We start from the raw sequence: 13150 nt of genomic DNA, 5'->3' as shown, positions 1-13150 counted from the left end.
TCAGAACCACCCAGTGAGAGGTTGAACCCTGGCAGGGGCCGCCCTACAACAGCTGCCTGTGAGCCTGTCACCATGTGCTGGGGTTGCTGCAGAGCTGGGGCGGGAGGCAGGTCACGGGGACGCTTGGCTTCACACCGGACACGTGCAGGTCTTGTCGGCTGGCTTTGAGAGAAGACTCCCCTCCACATCTCATCTGGGGTGGTCACCACTCCCTCCTCCTCTACCTGCCCGCCTCTGCCCCCATTAGCTCATTCCAGGGTGACCGTGTGAGACCCCACTGTGGGACTCCTTCATGTCAGCATATGTAGGACTCAGGGCACAGAGTAGGGGCCAGTCAAGCTTCGCAGGATGAAGTTCTATTACATACAGTTGGAGCAGCAAGCTCAATTCCGTGCAAGGGCTCCAGGGAGCAAAGCTCTCTGGCCTATTTTCTTGTTATTAAAATGGGACAATGATAGTCCCTCATCACAGGGTCACTGAGAGGATTAAACAAAGTCATGCTGGCACCATGCCTGGTGCAGAGTGCACACGTGGGCGAGGGCTATTTTTTTTTTTTAATCTGTATTTTAAGAGGAAAGGAAGATGAAAAATGTCATATAGTTAATGTAAGGTGAAACGCTAAGGAATATGTCCACGTTAAAAGAGAAGTTGGTGAATGCAAAAAGGAGGCCATAGAGGCGGAGGTTCAGAGACACGTCCTTGGGGTCCGAGACCCCTGCCCCCACTCGCTTCTCCATGCAGATGACATTCATCACACCCTGCACTGCCTGGCCGCGGCCCTGGAGAGAGCTCTGCAGAGCTGGTGGCTCCCGTCTTTGCTGAATACAAATAAGTGGCTTTTCTAATGGGAAAGGATGTCATATCCGCGCGGAATACAAAGCATGCCTAGCCCTGCTTTTTATCAGCTCGTTCTTCTACCAATGGCTTCTCCTGCCTGGCGAGCATCAGCTTTCCCGATCAGTTGGACTCAAATTTTAAATATGTGGGATTTAAAGTCACTTTGAAACCACGCCCCCCCCCCCCCCCCCCCCCCGAGCCATCGTAAGAAGAATAGATGCCTTAAGTGTCTGCATCTGGCGGGCAGCTGGAAGCTGCGCTCCCGCCTTTGCCTTTAACACCTGCCATTTGTCTCCGCACTGGCTTTTCCTGATAATTGAGATGTGCCGGGCATGAAGCAAGGGTCTGATCTCAGGGTGCCGACACTGGTCTCCAGCCAGATCTTCCCCTTCATTGGAATGTGGCCATCAGAAATCTCGGCCGGAGGGCTTCTGCCTCTGTCCTCCTTACGTGGGAAAAGCTGGCCTCCTTGTTCCTTCACCAAAAAGACAGAGTTAGCATTTACGAAGCTGTCGTCACAGAAGCTTTCACCCTTCACAATTAATGCAGGAAGAGGTCAATGATGGAAAACTAATACTGCAGAAATTAGCCTTCATCATTCACGAGCCGTGGGCGCCCTAAATATCACATCTGAAGGCCGCCTCCGCCTTCCAGTCCCGACAAGGGTGTGACTATGGAGCTTGCAGCTGGAATCTTAATTTCTGGATTGGCAGTGTTGCAGCAAGTTCCAATGTAGGTGCCAGCTTCTCACACAAGGACCGTTGAGGGGTCCACTCAGAAGCCAGGTGTATCACAGGGTAGGAGAAATGGCAGATGGGGGGCTGCTTTGTGCAGTGTCGGGGGACCCATGGAAACAGCTCAGTGTCCAGAAGGAGCAGGGTGGTCACAGCCCGGCCCTCCTGTAATGAACTGGGATTACCAGTTACACTCCGGTGGGTGAGGAAAATGTAGGGTGAGGAGTAACTAGGGAAGACTGGTCCTGGAGAGGTTTCAGGGGCTAGATGAGGGAAGGAAGATGGTGTTACTTGCTTGGCTAAGAAGACCCTCACCTCAGGAGAGGTGACTGTGGACTATTCAGAACCGTCCGCTTAGTACAATCAGCCCCAAGCTACTTATTATTGAGCAGTTCTCAACTGTGGTGCTGGAGAAGACCCACTAGAGTCCTTTGGACAGTAAGGAGATCCAACCAGGCCATCCTAAAGGAAATCAACCCTGAATATTCACTGGAAGGACTGATGCTGAATCTGAAGCTCCAATACTTTGGCCATCTGGTGCGAAGAGCTGACTCATTGGAAAAGATCCTGATGCTGGGAAAGATTGAAGGCGGGAGAAGGAGATGACAGAGGATGAGATGGTTGGATGGCATCACCGACCCAATGGACACGAATTGAACAAACTCCGGGAGATGGTCACGAAGAATTGGACATGACTTAGTAACTGAGCAACAACAACAAGGCCGAGAGGCAAGAGCCCACGAAACACCTGGAAGGCTGGCCTCCAGCCAGACCAGCACCCCTCCCTTGGCTCAGGGTTCCCAATGAGAGGCTCATCACGACTGCTGACATTCTCCACAAACACGGAGCCTGTGAAGCAGTGACAAACAGCATTCAGTCACCCAACTCCACCCTTTCCTTCCCTCCTTGCCTCTTTCTCTCCTTTTTTCCATCCACGCATCCATCCATCCAGCCTTCCCTCCATCCAAACTTACATTCACCCACCCAACATCTAATAGGTGTTGACTTTGAGAAAGGCCCTGAAAATACATAAATAAATAAGACAAAGACCCGGATATTTTGAATTTGGGAGACCCCAAGGATGTAATTGGCCAAGCGTTCTTTAGAGTCCTCCGTGTCCTATGTGACCAGTGAGAACAGGTGGTGACCCCATCCTGCTGGGTTGGAATCCAAGCCTCCTAACGGGGGGTTGAAGTTTGCATGCACCAGTCTGAGGAGTCCATCCCCATGATGAGTGAGAAGGTGTACTCTATAGATTCGGTGTGATTCCATGCATTTCCCTGAGAGACACCTGCTGGTTTTGATAAGAAGAATAAGCAGGCTTCTGATTCTCAGAAAACTGGCCAAGTATGTTCAGAAACAAACCAGATATATTCACACTGTTGTAAAAACACCCTCTGCCAAGTACCTGGGATCCTGGTTTTCTCTTACCTGGGTGGGAGGTGGGGTGGGGGAGGGCAAGAGAAATGATAGTGTGTCAACCTGAGCCCATTAGACCTCCTCCTTCTGACCTGTTCCTGCCAAAATGCACAATGAACTGAGTGATTTTTCTCTTACTAATTGTGGAAGGCCCTGAAATGATAGTGTGTCAACCTGAGCCCATTAGACCTCCTCCTTCTGACCTGTTCCTGCCAAAATGCACAATGAACTGAGTGATTTTTCTCTTACTAATTGTGGAAGGCCCTCTATCTCTTCAGTTCAGTTCAGTCCCTTAGTCATGTCTGACTCTTTGCGACCCCATGGACTATAGCACACCAGGCCTCCCTGTCCATCACCAATTCCCAGAGTTTACTCAAACTCATGTCCATTGAGTCAGTGATGCCATCCAACCAGCTCATCCTCTGTTGTCCCCTTCTCCTCCTGCCTTCAATCTTTCCCAGCATTAGGGTCTTTTCCAAGGAGTCGGTTCTTCGCATCAGGTGGCCAAAGTATTGGAGTTTCAGCTTCAGCATCAGTCCTTCCAACGAATATTCAGGACTGATTTCCTTTAGGATGGACTGGTTGGATCTCCTTGCAGTCCAAGGGGCTCTCAGGAGTCTTCTCCAACACCACAGTTCAAAAGCATCAATTCTTCTGCGCTCAGCTTTCTTTATAGTCCATCTCTCACATCCATACGTGACTACTGGAAAAACCACAGCTTTGTATCTCTTAGCTTGCACTTTTTTTTTAAACTTGGAGCAGCCAAACCTCTGGAGTTTCAGTATGGCTTCAGGACTGGAGAAACGAACCTCACAGAGACGAGGGGCAAGGGAAGCTTGTAGGTTTCCCTATGTGCTTCTCCCCTAAAGCAGATGCTTTTGTGTTGCTAATTCACCAACCTGGACCATTCTAGAATTTTCCTAATCGTCCATGAGGCATATTAAAGTGGAACCAATCCTTAGTGATGAAAATAACCATCTTATACCCATTATTTAAAAGAATCATCTCTCAAAAAAAAAAAAAAAAAAAAGAATCATCTCTCTTACATGCTCTTACCTGGTCTCACTGAGCTTTGTTGAGCAAGATGGCCTTTGTCTTGGTGGCCGAGGCAGCTGCTGGGTGGGAATGCCCTTGCAGACAGTCAAAGACGAGTTGAGATGTGTTGACAGCCCCAAGGACAGCTGCACGTCTGCTTAGAAATCAAGGTTACATGTTCCTGGTGAGGTGGTTTTAATGTCAACTCGTTCCTTTAAATGCCAGCACCAGCCTACCTGGGCTGCCTACAGCGATGGTACAGTAGAGCTCAGTTATTGATCCCTGTGATTCAGTGTTTCTGCTCTAGGCATACTTGAGTACTTTTAACAGATCAGCATAATAGTTCAAGGATCAATCATTCTTTTTCCCTACTGATCCATTTTAATTGTGATATCAAAGATGCAGTAATCCTTTCTTAAGTTGGAAGAATGTATCTGAAGCCAGGGTAGGATTCTATTATCACAGTAATGAGCCTTTCATAGGCCAGGCAAGGTAGGGGGCACCTCAGTTCCTGAACTGACCTCAGGCATCCACAGTTGTGAACTTCACGAAAGCTGCTGCACTCAGCATTCAGTCAGCCTACCTTCTCTGCCTCCCGGCCAGGACCACTGTGGATCCTGAGAGGCAGATGGTCTCTGGAGAACCAAGGAGATCCAGGATTGGCCTGGCCTAAGGAGGGTAGACAGAGAGGAGGAGGTAACAACCTGCTTTCTGTGATTACTTGTCTTTAGTTCAGAGGAGAGTGGCTGATTGACCAGGAAAAGAAAGTGTCTCAGGCCTTCCCACATTTTGAGAGGGAATCTAGCATTCATTTAAAGTCTCCAGTCTCAAAACCACTCACTGTAGGAGTTAAACATGATGATAAAATTCTGGCAAACAATGCAAAAAAAATGAAGCGATTGCATTTCTTTTTTTTTTTTTCCTTTTAATTGTTGTTGTTGTTCAGCTGCTAAGTCATGTCCAACTCTTTGTGACCCCATGGCCTGCAGCACACCAGGCTTCCCTGTCCTCCACTATCTCCCGGAGTTTGCTCAAACTCATGTCCATTGAGTCAGTGATGCCATCCAACCATCTCGTCTTGTCCCCTTCTCCTCCTGCCCTCAATCTTTCCCAGCATCAGGGTCTTTTCCAATGAGTCAGTCCTTTGCATCAGGTGGCCAAAGTATTGGAGCTTCAGCTTCAATATCAGTCTTTCCAATGAATATTCAGGACTGATTTCCTTTAGGATTGACTGGTTGATCTCCTGCAGTCCAAGCGACTCTCAAGAGTCAGAGATTTCTATATTACCTACTCTTTATTTGAGTCTTCCACAGCTTTACAGAAAGTGGAGGAATTGCCAAATGAGAGTAGTCAACACTTCAGAGAGTGTGTGTTGTTTTTATCCAACATTGTTTCCTTCTCACTTCCATCCTCCCAACTCCTCTTCTTTCTCAGGATATTTCAGAACCAATCAGATGTAAGATGGGTGGCAGGGGTGGGAGAAGAGCATTCTATTCTGCTTCAAGTGTCCTAAGGATGCTTCATCCATTGCCAGTTAAGCAGGTTGTTAAATCCTTATCACATTTTATAAAAACAGCACTTGGTCAAGTCAGTGTGGGAAACACTGGGTTAGTGAAGTGGGCTGTCTTCCTTGCTGAGAGGCTCTTAGACCCCTCATTCTGCTAACGGGCACATTTGTGCAAGTTCTGCAAGCCTGCTTGGCTTTTGCAGGGAAAGTGTCATGAGCGCATTAGGAAGAGCTGCTCTGCCTCAAGGGCTCTGGAGACATTTGCTGAACGTCTATTTTAGACGTCTTCTAGTGGGAAAGGACAGACCAGTGTTTGCTTAGATGTAATCTCCTACTTCCAATAAGGAAGAGTGGGGGTGAGGATCCTGGGGTCCCATCGGGCGCTTCCCTCAGGAGCCCTGCAGCTCCTGCCTTGAGTTGGCCACCAGGCCCCTAGACCTGAGGCATCCTTCACTCGTGATTCAACAATAAGCAGTTGGCCACTCCCTGAGAGGACGGAAGAGTGGGTGATCATCTGTTGTTGACTGCCCTGAGCGTGGCAGCCCACTCCAGTGTTCTTGCCTGGAGAATTCCATGCACAGAGGAGCCTGGTGGGCTACTGTCCATGGGGTTGCAGAGAGTCAGACACGACTGAAGTGACTTAGCATGCATGCATACATGACTGCCCTGGGTCCCTTTCTATTTCCTACCAATACACTGAGCTCTTTCTAGTGATAGCTTAACTTACTGGGGCCAGCCTTGTGGGATAAATACAGATGCCTGATAGGGAAGGTAACGTGATCCCTGGGCAGATTTCCTGCCAGGTCCTCCCTCTTCCTGCTCTGTACACTTAGCATGTATCCTCCAGATGACCCACCAGGTGCTCTTGTCTAGAACTTTGACCCTGGAGTGAGTATCAAGGAGAAAAAAATAATCACAGGTCAGATGGCTCAATGTTCTATCCTGACTGTGCATTTGGCTACAAGACCATTCTTTTTCAAAAAATTTTATTTTATTAAAAAATTTTAAAATCGATGTATGATTGATAAAGCCATTCTTGACTGTCTTGGCTGTTTAGTTCCCAGGAGCCCGTTTGGTTTCTGCAGGTTCCACATTCCCAGTCTTCTCTTGAGCTCCCCTCATCACATGGGCTTGGGTTAGTCAGAGGCAATTGTGATGCAAACGCTGAATGGAAACAAACAGACCGAAAAAGGAGTAGGTTCTCCAGTGCTAGTGCTCGCAAGCACCTGGGAAGATTTTAACACCTATCTGCTGAGTTGACCAACAAAGATCCCCATGTCTTTGCATTATGGAGTGTGGACCCCAAATTGCAACTGTGGAGTCACTCATTCAACAATTTTTATTAAGTCAATACTGTGATCTAGAAAGCATTCTAGGGACTGGGACTATAGCCTTGAACAATCAAAGACCCTGCCGCATAAGCTCTCATTCTACCTGGGGAGACAGACAAATAAGATAAAAATTGTCATGGTGGCGGTGGACTCTGCAAAGAAAAAGAAACAAAGAAGGATGGTAGAAAGGACTGTACAAGTGGATGGAGAAGACCTCGGGGACAAATACATTAGAGAGACGTGAATGAGAATAGTGACTTCATGGAAATTGGGGGGAGGGTGAAATTCTGAGGCTGGGACAGGCGTAGAGGATTTGAGAAGAGCAAGGAGGCCAGTCCGGAGGTGATGAACAAGGGGTGGGGGGGTGACATCACAGATGGGGGAGTCCCTGAGGTCACGGTGAGGCTTCTGGCTTTTACTCAAGTTGAAGTCAGAACCCCAGGGAAGGTTTTGGGCAGAGGGAGGGGAGTGCTCCTACTTGTATTTTGACATATTCTTCCATGGTCTGCAAGTTATACTGAACTGTGAGCTTAGTCAATAGTCCTCAGGGCTGCTGGGGGGCAGGAATGGGGCCTGGGGCCATGGACTCTGCTGTTTGGTCTCACTTCTGTGTCTCCTCTGCAGGGAAATTACAAACAGCATTTTAAAATCAGATTATATTGTTAATATTTCATGTGAGGCTTTCCAATATTGCTACTTAATTTGTGGCAATGATAAGTGTGTAGGAAAATATGGGCTTGCACATGTAAATTAAATGGTTTTATGTCAGATAGGTATCTGAAGGTCTGTTGAGTTACTTTGCATAATAGGCGTGTGTGCACTTCTCTAATGAAGCACGGCTGATGTTGTCAGAGCCGGGCACCGTGGCTGTGTGTAGGGGCATCCTGGACGCTGTGGTGGTTTCTGGGGAAATGGAGACTGCGGAATGGTGGCAGGGACCTGCTGAAGGAACGGGAAGGATATCATAGGGCAGTCAGGTTCTCCTGACTGGATAGATCATTCTGTGTGGTGGGGTTCATCCTGGGCTCTGTAGGATGTTAGCAACATGCCTGGCTTCTACCAGAAGCACCTCCTCCCCTAGTTATGAAACCCACCAGTGTCCCCAGACATTGACAACCAACCCCTAAAAGGTAAAATTCTATATATAAAATAGATAACTAACAAGGGCTGCTGTGTAGCACAGGGAACTCTACTTGATGCTCTATAATGGCCTATATGTGAAAGAATCTAAAAAAGGCACGGATATGTATGTGTGTTTGACTGATTCCCTTTGCTATACACCTGAAACTAACACAACATTGTACATCAACTACACTCCAATAAATTAAAAAAAATAGAATGTAAAGTTACTCTACTTAAGAACTGCTACCATAGACTGTCCAGACTTAAAAACAATACTAACAGAAAGAAAAGTCTGGATTTTTTTTTCTCCTTATTTACAGGGAAGAGACAGCAGCACCTGCCAATGGCCAGGGGGCGATAGAGAGTGTGAAGCTGGATCTGGGTCTCCTTTCTAAGCCTGGGGACATTATTCGTTGAGCTAGAGAAGGTTGATCTAAGTGGAGTTTATTTGTTTTAAATTTACTTTATTGAAGTATAGTTATAGTTTATGAAGTATAGTTAATTTAAAATGTTGTATTAATTTCTGCTGTACAGCCAAGTGCTTCAGTTACACACATGTATATATGTATGTGTATATACATATATGTGCATATATATGTTCTTTTCTCATGTTCTTTTCCATTATGGTTATCATAGGATATTGAATATAGTTCCTTGTGCTATACAAGGACTTGTTGTTTATCCATTCTCTATATAATAGTTTGTATCTGCTAATCCCAAACTCCCAATCCATCCCTCCCTCACCTTCCTCCCCCTTGTCAGCCACAAATCTATCCTACGTAGGGTTTATTTTAATGATTTTCATTCACTCAACAATAAATTTTTGATTGTCACTATGTCCCAGGTTGAAGGGTGGGAATAAGCGTAAAAATGAACCGGATACCACCCCTGCAGACAATTCTAATACTTGATGCAAAGAGCTATGATAAGGGAAACACTGGTATGCTAGGAAGATAGTGGGGAGGAGCCACCCCAACCAGCCCACAGGAGGATAGTCCAGGAGTATGTTTGCTAAACTGGACATCAGAAGGAATTACACATCAGTGTCAGCCACTGGGGGATGGAGATGGGCCAGGGGTGTTAGAAATGGCAGAGAACGGTACCTTCTAAGGCCAAGAAGCAAGAGTGTTGTGCCTTTGCATTCAGAGAGCTACAGGTAGTTTACCATCACTGAAATACAAAATAACATGAAAACAATTGTTGATACATTAAAGCAAAGCCAACAAAATTCTCTCTAAAATTTCCCATCTGTACTAAATAAGGGCTTCCCTTGTAGCTCAGCTGGTAAAGAATCCGCCTGCAATGCGGGAGACCTGGCTTCGATTCCTGGGTTGGGAAGATGCCCTAGAGAAGGGAAAGGCTACCTACACCAGTATTCTGGCCTGGAGAATTTCATGGACTGTATAGTCCATGGGGTCACAAAGAGTTGGGCATGACTGAATGACTTTCACTTTCATACTAAATAAATCATTTAGAGGAATTTTGGTTAATGTTAAGAATGAGTGGAATGGCTCAGGAAAACTATCTGTAAGGTTGTCAGACTGAAATAACTAAATTGGGTACTCTTTGTCATGGCAAATGCCACTAAAAATAAATATACCATATGTCATCATTATCATAACAACAATCAACATTTATTAATTCTTTCATGCGCAAAGCACAGATGGTAACCATAGATGGGGAGGAACCCTTGAAATAAACATGGCTTCACTCACTCAGAGGATGCTGACGGACACATGCTGTGTGACCGCTGTGTGCCAACCACCACTGAAAACAGACGGTAGATTCCACACCGGCCCTGACCTGAAGGAGCACGAGGTCTAACAAAGGTCAATTAACGACTGTTTTTGCCATCGAAAGATGTATTGTGCAAATCAAAAAGAAACACATTAAGACCTTGCTACATCAATGTGCAAAGGACAAAAAAGATGCAACTAGAAAACATACAGAAAAATATTTAACCTCATCTTAAAAATTTAAAATAATTCATAATATGCATGTTGAGACTGAACACCAAAGTGGCCCTATAAACTAGCAAAACCTCCTGGGAAGAAATAATTCAATAGAAGGAAAATAACCATATGCTTGAAGATGTCCATTGCAGTATTTTCTATTTTAAGAAAAATCAGAAGCAGCCTATAAGCTTAAGAGTAGGGAAAATATTATGTAAATTTTGGCAATATACTTAATCAAATATTGTGTTCATTTATGACAGAAGTTGTCAATAAGTTGCAATAATGCAAGCCATGCTATAATGCTTATGTCAAATTAAAAAGCAATGGCTAATCAAACATGTAAAATAAAGATCAGGCAGAGATACACTAGGTTTATAACTGTTGAATTAGTTGAGAATACAAATTACTCTTCTCCTTCCACTTGCTGAAATTTATATAATGTCTGCATGGATTTTATAACTTTAAAACCAAACAAATCAAAACAAACAATTAACAGTATCTCTAGCCTTTTCCTCCTCTCTGACCAGCCTGGATTCACTAACTTTTCTTTCTTTCTGCCCTACCCATCCTCCAAGGAGGGTCTTCTATTTTTTTTCTGACTTCTGGGATGGAAAATAGGAGAGAAGACTAAGGTGGAGTAGAGAGAGATGTTCAGGAGATGATGCTCAAGGAATACAAAGTTGTTGAATTATTTTAAAATTCTTTTAGCTTCAATGGACTCAGCTCTTTTGCTCAAGAAACTGTTGTGTAGGTGAGTCACATGCGTGACAATTTGATAACACATTTTATTATGGTTTAATATTTTGTTAGCATGTATATATTTATTTTTGAATTGGAGTATAGCTGACTTATAGTATTATATTAATTTCAGGTGTATGGCATTGTGATTCAATATATTTACAGATGATACTCCATTAAAAGTTATTACAAGAAAATGGCTGTAATTCCTGGTGCTAATGCAATATATCCTGTTGTTTAGTTGTTTTATACATAATAGTTTATATCTGTTAATCCCATATCCCAAATTTGCTCCTACTCCCTTCCCTCTCTTCCTTGACTAGTTTGTTTTCTATATCTGTAAGTCTGTTTTGCCAATATATTCATTTGTTTTATTTTTTATATCCACGTATAAGTGACATCCTAAAGTACTGGTCTTCTTCTGACATTTTTCACTAAGCATAATATTCTCTAGGTTCACTCACATTGCTCCAGATGGCAGAATTTCATTCTTTTTATGGCTAAGTAATATTTCATTGTGTGTGTATATATGGACATTGTGTTTGTATATGATATATTTGCATATATATATACATCTTTATCCATTTGTCTGCTGATGGGCGCTTTGGTTGCTTCCATATCTTATATATAGCACTGCTGTGAATACTGGGGGTGCCATGTGTCTTTTCAAATTAGTGTTTTCATTTGGGGGGGATATATCCCCAGGAGGGGAATTACTGGATCATATGGTAACTTATTTAGTTTTTTGAGGAACCTCCATATTGTCTTCCACAGTGACTGTACCAGTTTACATTCCCACCTACAGCGTTCCCTCTTCTCCACATCCTTGCCAGCATTTATTATTTGTAGACTTTTTGATGATGGCCATTCTGACCAGTATGAGGAAATATCTCATTGTTGTTTTGATTTGCATTTCTCTAATAATTAGTTATATTGAGCATCTTTTCATGTGACTATTATTAGCCATCTGCATGTCTTCTCTAGAGGAAAATCTATTTGGGTCATCTGCCATTTCAAAATTAGTTTATCTTTTATTAATTAAAGCAAAAAAGCTAAAGTAGTTAAGGCAGTGAGGAATTCGATAATGGACAGAATAGACAGACCAGCTACAACCCAAATACAAAGATTCACCTGATGTCTGACAAGGGGGCCCCAGTGATGATGTGGGGAAAAATCATCCTGAATTGGAAATATAGGGAAAAAAATCAGTTCCAGGTTGATTGTAAAATGTTTGTCTAAATGTAAAAGCTAGACAACTAAGCTTTAGAAGAGAACATGGGAAAATGTTTTCATGATTGTGGAGTAGATAAAACATAAAACACCACCTGTAAAGGAAAAGATTGTTCAAATGGATTCTTTTTAAATTAAATTGAAATCGAAAACCCTTGAGCATCAAAAGACACCATGTATGATAATGAAAGGCAAGCCATGGAGTGGCAGATGATAACTGTGACTGACAAATAGATCAAGGGGTTTGTATCCAGTATTGAATATATAAAGAATTTCTATAATTTAGTAAGAATAAACAACCCAATTTTTAAAGGGCCAAAGACTTGAACAGGTCCTTCATCAAAGAGCATATCCAATAGCCAACAAATATTCAAAAAAGTTCTTAATACCATTAATCTCAGGGAAATGCGAATTAAAACTGCAGTGAGTTATCATGCACCAACGGCTAAAATGAAGTAGACACGATCAAGTGTTGATGAGGATTTGGAGCAGTTAGAATGTTTGTACATTGCTCACAGGAATATGAGCTAGCCAGATGACTTTGGAAAATTCTTGACTGTAGATACTAAAGCTGCTCGTGTGTATGTCCTGTGACCAAGTGATTTAGATCTTATGTATATTCCCAGCAGGACTGTATGCCCTGTGTCCTGGAAGAACTTTATGACAATATCCACAACATAATCTTGTTCATAACAGGTATTAGTGGGAAGTGACCCAGATGTCCATCAAGAGTGAAATGGATAAACATATTGTGGCAATAAAAAGGAGCAAACTCCTGTCACTCCTGGCAAGATGGTGAGCATAAAGCTGAGTAAGAGAAACCAAATACAAAGCAGTACACACCGTATGCTTCCATTATACACAGTTCAAAACAGGCAAACAGATTTCTGGTCCTGGCTGAGGTCACAATGATTAACATGGGGTGGAGAATGAAGGGGGGATGATGTGATGGAAGCTCACACTTTTTAAAAATCAGTGTGGTGATTGTCCAGGTGTGTTCACTATGTAAAAATTATCAAGCTCTACATTTGTGATTCCTGCAGAAGGGCATGGCAACCCACTCCAGTATTGGAGAGAGGAGCCTGGCGGGCTATAGTCTATGGGATTGCACAGAGTCAGACACGACTGAAGCGACTTAGCATGCATGCATGCGCATTTGTGATTAGCCCTTTTCTGCGTGAATGTGTCACCTTTCAGTTAAAAGGAATTGAAGTTGTTTGATTCACAAAAGAAAAGACTGGG

At 43.8% G+C, this 13150-nt stretch overlaps 1 protein-coding gene across 2 annotated transcripts in view; it reads left to right on the top strand.

Annotated features, from left to right (window-relative positions):
• C2H10orf90 (chromosome 2 C10orf90 homolog) overlaps positions 1-13150 on the top strand; it is a 246237-nt gene that overhangs the window by 55242 nt on the left and 177845 nt on the right. The window lies entirely within an intron of this gene.

The sequence above is a fragment of the Muntiacus reevesi genome, chromosome 2, assembly GCF_963930625.1.
Source record: "Muntiacus reevesi chromosome 2, mMunRee1.1, whole genome shotgun sequence".
In the NCBI taxonomy this organism is placed as follows: Eukaryota; Metazoa; Chordata; class Mammalia; order Artiodactyla; family Cervidae; genus Muntiacus; species Muntiacus reevesi.
This window is presented reverse-complemented; position numbering and strand designations above follow the sequence as displayed.